Source organism: Chenopodium quinoa, unplaced genomic scaffold, assembly GCF_001683475.1.
Source record: "Chenopodium quinoa cultivar QQ74 unplaced genomic scaffold, ASM168347v1, whole genome shotgun sequence".
Lineage (NCBI taxonomy): Eukaryota > Viridiplantae > Streptophyta > Magnoliopsida > Caryophyllales > Amaranthaceae > Chenopodium > Chenopodium quinoa.
The window spans coordinates 3189051-3195490 of NW_018743331.1; positions in this window are offsets into that span (position 1 = coordinate 3189051).

The window sequence follows — 6440 nt, forward strand, 5'->3', positions numbered from 1 at the left end:
TCCCTTCGTACCAGCATTGCAACTCATGCGCTTGTAGCGCGACTTCTTGCATCGTGGACACTCCTCCAATTGTTCATATTCATTTCGATAAAGAATACAATCATTAGGACATGCATGTATCTTCTTATACTCCAAACCAAATGGACACATGAGCTTCTTTGCATAATAGTATGACTTAGGAATTTCATTCCCGTCAGGCAACACCTCACTTAACACGGTCAACAAAGACGTAAAACTGTTGTCCGTCCACCCATGCTTCGACTTAATGTTAAACAGTGTTAGCACAACTGATAGTTTGGAGTATTTTTTGCACCCAAGATACAAAGGCTTTTTAGAAGCCTCCGATAACGACTCAAACACGTCACCTTCAACACCACGCATCATTTCATTCACCCCTTCATCCTCCACCTCATCCACCTGATCATCATCAAATCCATCTTCATCACCATTATCAACAATAAATTCATCATTCTTGTATTCCTCGTCCACACGAATATCATTGCATCTATCATCATACACATCATTCCCAATAACATCCCCAGTGTACTCTCCTTCTTCACCGTGCCAAATCCACACATGGTATTTAAGCCTAAACCCACGACAAACTACATGATCTCTAATGATATCAACACTATTAACCACCTTCACATTATTACAATCAACACAAGGACAATAGAGGCAATCGAAACCCATTCTGTGCTGATAAGATGAAGCCCTCTCACAAAACTCTTGAACCCCATCAAAGAATTCCAATGTATCACGTCTACCATACATCCAGCCACGATCCTTCTCCATTAAGTAAATTGCCTCTAAACATGGCAACATTTTGCCCATTTTGAACCATAAATACTCTAAATGAACCTAAAACTTGTAAATTTGCTTTTTTTATATTGTTTCAAGCCATAAATATTCATAACTAAGTTTCTTAGGTGTAATATAGGAGTTAATTCAAGCATTGAGCTAAAATCATGAAAAATGGGCAAGTTAGAAGTCATTTTGCCCATTTTGAACCATTAACACTTTAAATGAACCTAAAACTTGTAAAATTGCTTTTTTATGTTGTTTCAAGCCATAAATATTCATAACTAAGTATCTTAGGTGCAAAAAAAAAAGAAAAAAAAAACCAAAACGAGTGCAAACAAAAAAAAAAAAAAAAAAAACCGGGCGGGAAGGGCAGCAGCTGCACCGCTGCTGCAGTGCAGCTGCAGCCTACCTTCTTGGCTTCCCAATGAGAAAGAGAAGGAGAAGGAGAAGGAGAAGGAGAAAGAGAAGGAGAAGGAGAAGAAAGAGAAGGAGGAGGAGGAGAAGGAGAAAGAGAAGGAGAAGGAGAAGGAGAAGAAAGAGAAGGAGGAGGAGGAGAAGGAGAAAGAGAAGGAGAAGAAAGAGAAGGAGGAGGAGGAGGAGAAGGAGAAGGAGGAGGAGAATGAGGAGAAGGAAGAGCAAACAACAACAACACATCACATCAACAAAGCAACACCAACAACACAACACAGCGAACTTGACCATTTCACAGCCAACTTAACCAAATGGACACATGAGCTTCTTAGCGTAATAGTAAGACTTAGGAATTTCATTCCCATCGGGCAACATCTCACTTAACACGCTCAACAAGGAAGTAAAACTACTGTCCGTCCACCCATGCTTCGACTTAATGTTAAAAAGAGTTAGCACGGCTGATAGTTTGGAGTATTTTTTGCACCCAGGATACAAAGGCTTTTTAGAAGCCTCCGATAATGACTCAAACACGTCACCTTCAAAACCACGCATCATCTCATCCACACCTTCATCCTCAACCTCATCCACATGATCATCCTCAAATCCCTCCTCAGCACCATCATCAACAATATGTTCATCATTCTTGTATTCCTCGTCCACACGGATATCATTGCTTCTATCATCATCATGCACATCATACCCAATAACATCCCCACTGTACTCTCCTTCTTCACCATGCCAAATCCACACATGATATTTAACCCTAAACCCACGACAAACTACATGATTTCTAATGATATCAACACTATTGACCACCTTCACATTATTACAATCAACACAAGGACAATAGAGGCACTCGAAACCCATTCTGCGATGATAAGATGAAGCCGTCTCGCTAAACTCTTGAACCCCATTAAAGAATTCCAATGTATCACGTCTACCATACATCCATCCACGATCCTTCTCCATTAAGTAAATTGTCTTTAAACATGGCAACATATTACGAATAATGTATAATTGCTACATCTATTATATATATAAATCAAATTCAAACACACAACATGCATATAACATTCATATAGATACAAAAATTCATATATGCTTCCAAAGGGTCCTTATCACTCCAACCTAACCCATCCTTGAACGTTTACTCTCACTAGTGAATGTATATCAGATTTCCAATTTTAAGGAAAATCCGGCAGCATTTCCCCCCAGTTCTCCAAGTACACGACGTAGGTAATTACTTACCCACATATGTACCCAGAGAACATGGTGATCGAGGAAATGCTAAGCCAAGATGTTCCTTAAAATCGAAAAAACTAACATACATTCACCACCTAAGTGAGAGTAAACGTTCAAGAACAGTCCCAACCGGGGACTATTCAAGACTTTCTCCTAATGAGAAAGCCTTGAACGGGTATCTAGGCATATGATGATACATGCAATCAATTAAAAAACAATGGATTAATGACACATCATGATAGAAGATGCACTAAAGTTATATCACACACCATCTCCGCAAAAATGTGCAACCAAGAACTTATTTAAAGCACATAAAGTTATATATATATATATACCTGAGTACCTATAAAGGCTCAACACTCTCAAATAGAAGGTCAATGCCAAGGTCTATGCTTCGCCAAAAATTCCTGATAATCTTTTTCAGTGTAACCTATATAGAACACAAATAGAAAACCAGATTAAGGGAAAAGATAAGAATGATATTAGTGAGCAAGAACAAGGACAGTCAGAGTAAGATACCAGGATGTTTTCCGCCCACTCTCCAAACTGATGATCTTACCCTAGAAGCCCTTGACACCCATTTCTTAGCCTGAAACACGCATATATATAGAGAGAAGCAACTCATAAAGAAAAGTATATTCAAACCCTAAACCCTAAACCCTAAACCCTAAACCCTAAGCCCTAAACCCTAAACTCTAAACTTTGTTCTCTTAAATAAAAAGGATAAATTATCCTATAAACAAAATAAAATTCTCAACTTTATTAGTGATGATAAATAAAGTTCTCATAACAATTTAGAAATATAGGTAATGTAGCTTGTACTAAATAAAATTCTCAGCTTATAAACAGCAACAATAACAACTAAAAAAGGCCTTACATTTGTGGAGGGGGAGCCTTATGCGTTCAATGGAGGGGGAGCTGAGCCTTGCGCGTATAAATGGAGGAGTTAAGTAGCAATTATTGACAAACCCTAGCAATTACAAGAAACTTGTCAATATTAACTAAAGACCAAATCCTCAAAAACCATAACAATGGAGGAGCGCTATTACGACTTACCTAGCTAGGTCTAAGCTGCTACACACTTCAATAATGCAAGCATATATGGAGGGAGGCAGAAGAGAAGAGCTGAGTGCGTGAGGAGAAGAACAAACCCAGACCCACTGCGTGCGTGAGGAGGCAAAAGCTTCAATGGACCCTTCAATGGAGGAATGGTTTGGGGAGAGCTAAGGGAAGGCGCGCGTTTTTGGAGGTGAAAGCAAAAACAGAGAGTTCAATTGAAGAAGAATGTTTGCTTGAACGAGGGAGTATACAGTAGTATTCAAAAACCCGGGTTTTTTTTTAAATTGGCAACGGTTAACCGTTGCCAACTCTACCCCTTTTATTTTTTTTTATTTTTTTAAAAATTTAATCAATTGGCAACGGTTAACCGTTGCCAACAGTAACCAATTTATTTTTATTTTTTTATAAAATGGCGCTCACTTAAGTTGGCAACGGTTTTCATGAACCGTTGCCATAAGGGGGTTGCCTATTTCTTTTTTTCTACTAGTGTTTCCCCGTGGATTCGACCCTACTTTCCTATCTACTTTAGTTAGAGGACTTAGGAATTACTTTTGATTAGGTGATACGACTAGATCCTGTCACTAACCTTCACTATTTTGCAGGCCTAGCTCTCAGGCATATAGGCGGAGCTCTCAGACATACCTTGGCTAGGCAGAGCCGAAGGACGTTTGGACAAAAGTCAGACTTAAATTCTAGGAAATCTTGATACCCTTACCCTAACATCCCGAGGAGTATTCAGTTTCCAGAAACAACATACAATAATCATTGAATGTTTAGGATGTAAATTCCCAAGCATTGTCAAGCCTTATTCTTTTTATTATATGATCTAGAAAGTATGCTCTTAATTTAATAATTTGAGCAAGTAGTTTTGCAAAAGCAACATTTCAATACAATAAAATATCGAAATGGTCCACATGCAGGATTAATTGGCCTACAAATATCTCCCTGAATTCTTTCTAAAAATGTTGGAGATTCAGTAGCAATTTTGTTCATAGATGGCCTTGTTATTAATTTTCCAAGTGAACATGCAGAACATGTATGTTAATTCATCTGATCGAGAGATTTCGACATTTCTAAATTAATGTCCTACTAAATTTGCTATAATCTTGTACATCATTCCTGTACCAGGATGACCTAAACAATTATGCCATAAAGTAAGCAAATTTTAATTATCTAACTTCTAGTTAGATATCAAATTTATTTCAACTGGTCGTATATCTATACGATATAACCCTGAAGAATAAGCTGGCAATTTCTCAAATATATGTGTCTTGCCATGTTTTTCTGCCATGAAGCATAAATATTCCTTTTGATCCACTGTCATTGTTTCTAAATGAAAGCCATTTTGATGAACATCTTTAAAACTTATAAGATTTCTTCGAGATTTGCTCGAATATAGAGCATCATTAATTTTTAACTTAATTCCATTTGGGAGCATTATACAAGCTTTTTAGAACTTTCTATTAGCTTGGGTGACCCAGAAATGGTGTTGATTTTCTTGAAACATTTTCAGCTTACAAAATATTTTATATATTTCAAAATAATGTATGTTGTTCCACTGTCCAAAAGGCATTGATATTTGGAACCAACTTCAGGCAGATCCATATCTTCATAAAATAAGTATGAGATTAGTTTAGAATAATTAAAATGAACTTAATTTATTAATAATGGAAATGAATAGTACATAACTCGAATGAAAAATACAAAATCAAAGTACATAATACATGTCATAATAATAGATGAACTATCTAAACATTGTTATTTTCTCCATAGATAAAGTCACTACCATTTTCAGTATTGTCTATGAAGAAATAACACATCAAGGCTAAGTTTAGGGGCATTTTCTTCATTAACATAATTTGCTTCGGCATTTTTTCCTTTGCCTTTTATGGGATGCTCGATATAGTTCTACCAAATGTTTGGTCGTATGACAAATACGTCCCCAATGTGCTGTCATGCCACATTTATAACATGTGTCTTTCCCTTTTGTTGTGGCTTGATTTTTGTTTCCTTGTTGATGCCCTTTTTTAGTGTTGTTTCTAGGGGAGAAATGGCCTCAACCACGGTCACATTCGTGAAAATTTCCACGACCTCTGCCGCGGTTATTATATTTTCCACGTCCACCTCCGTAACATTTGTCTCGGGTGGATTTGAGCTTTCTACAACATTTGCTTCATTAAATGCTTGAGACCTAGTTGGTCTTAGGTTGTGATTCTTCAACAGATGATCATTATTCTTTTCAGCAACTAGTAATGTAGAAATAAGCTCATAATATTTTACAAAGCCTCTTTCATGATATTGATGTTGCAATACAATGTTGTTAGCATGGAATGTAGAGAGTGTTTTCTCTTTCATTTTCTCTTCAATGACTGGTTGATTACAGTATCTCAATATTGATACAATTTTATACAATGATGAAATGTAATCACTAACAGATTAAAAATCCTTAAATCTCAGGTTTGTCCAATCAAACAGTGCTAAAGGAAGGAGTACCCTTTTGTGGTAATCATACATTCCTTTGAGGCTATCCTACAATTCTTTGGGATTTTCCAACATTAAATATTTATTTTTTAAAGTGTTATGTAAATGATGCCTCAAGAGAACTATAACTTTTCTTTCTCTTGTCAATGGGAGTTTTGAGTTGAGAAGAGGCATCTTCTCCGTTCCTTGGAATCGCAATTTCTTTAATTGTATGTTCCAATCCTTGAGCCTTTAAATTCATTTGGGCATCAACTTCCATTCAAGGTAATTATGTTCGGACAAGTCTAATACGTCGAATTGTCTTTTCATCAAATCTCTCATCTTAATTACAATCAAATAGATAATTATTATTAAGCTAATTAAACAAGTGATAATTAAAGTAACTAATTATAATCATAATAATAAGTCATTTAATCATATTTTGCTTCTCCCTCTTAGATTAT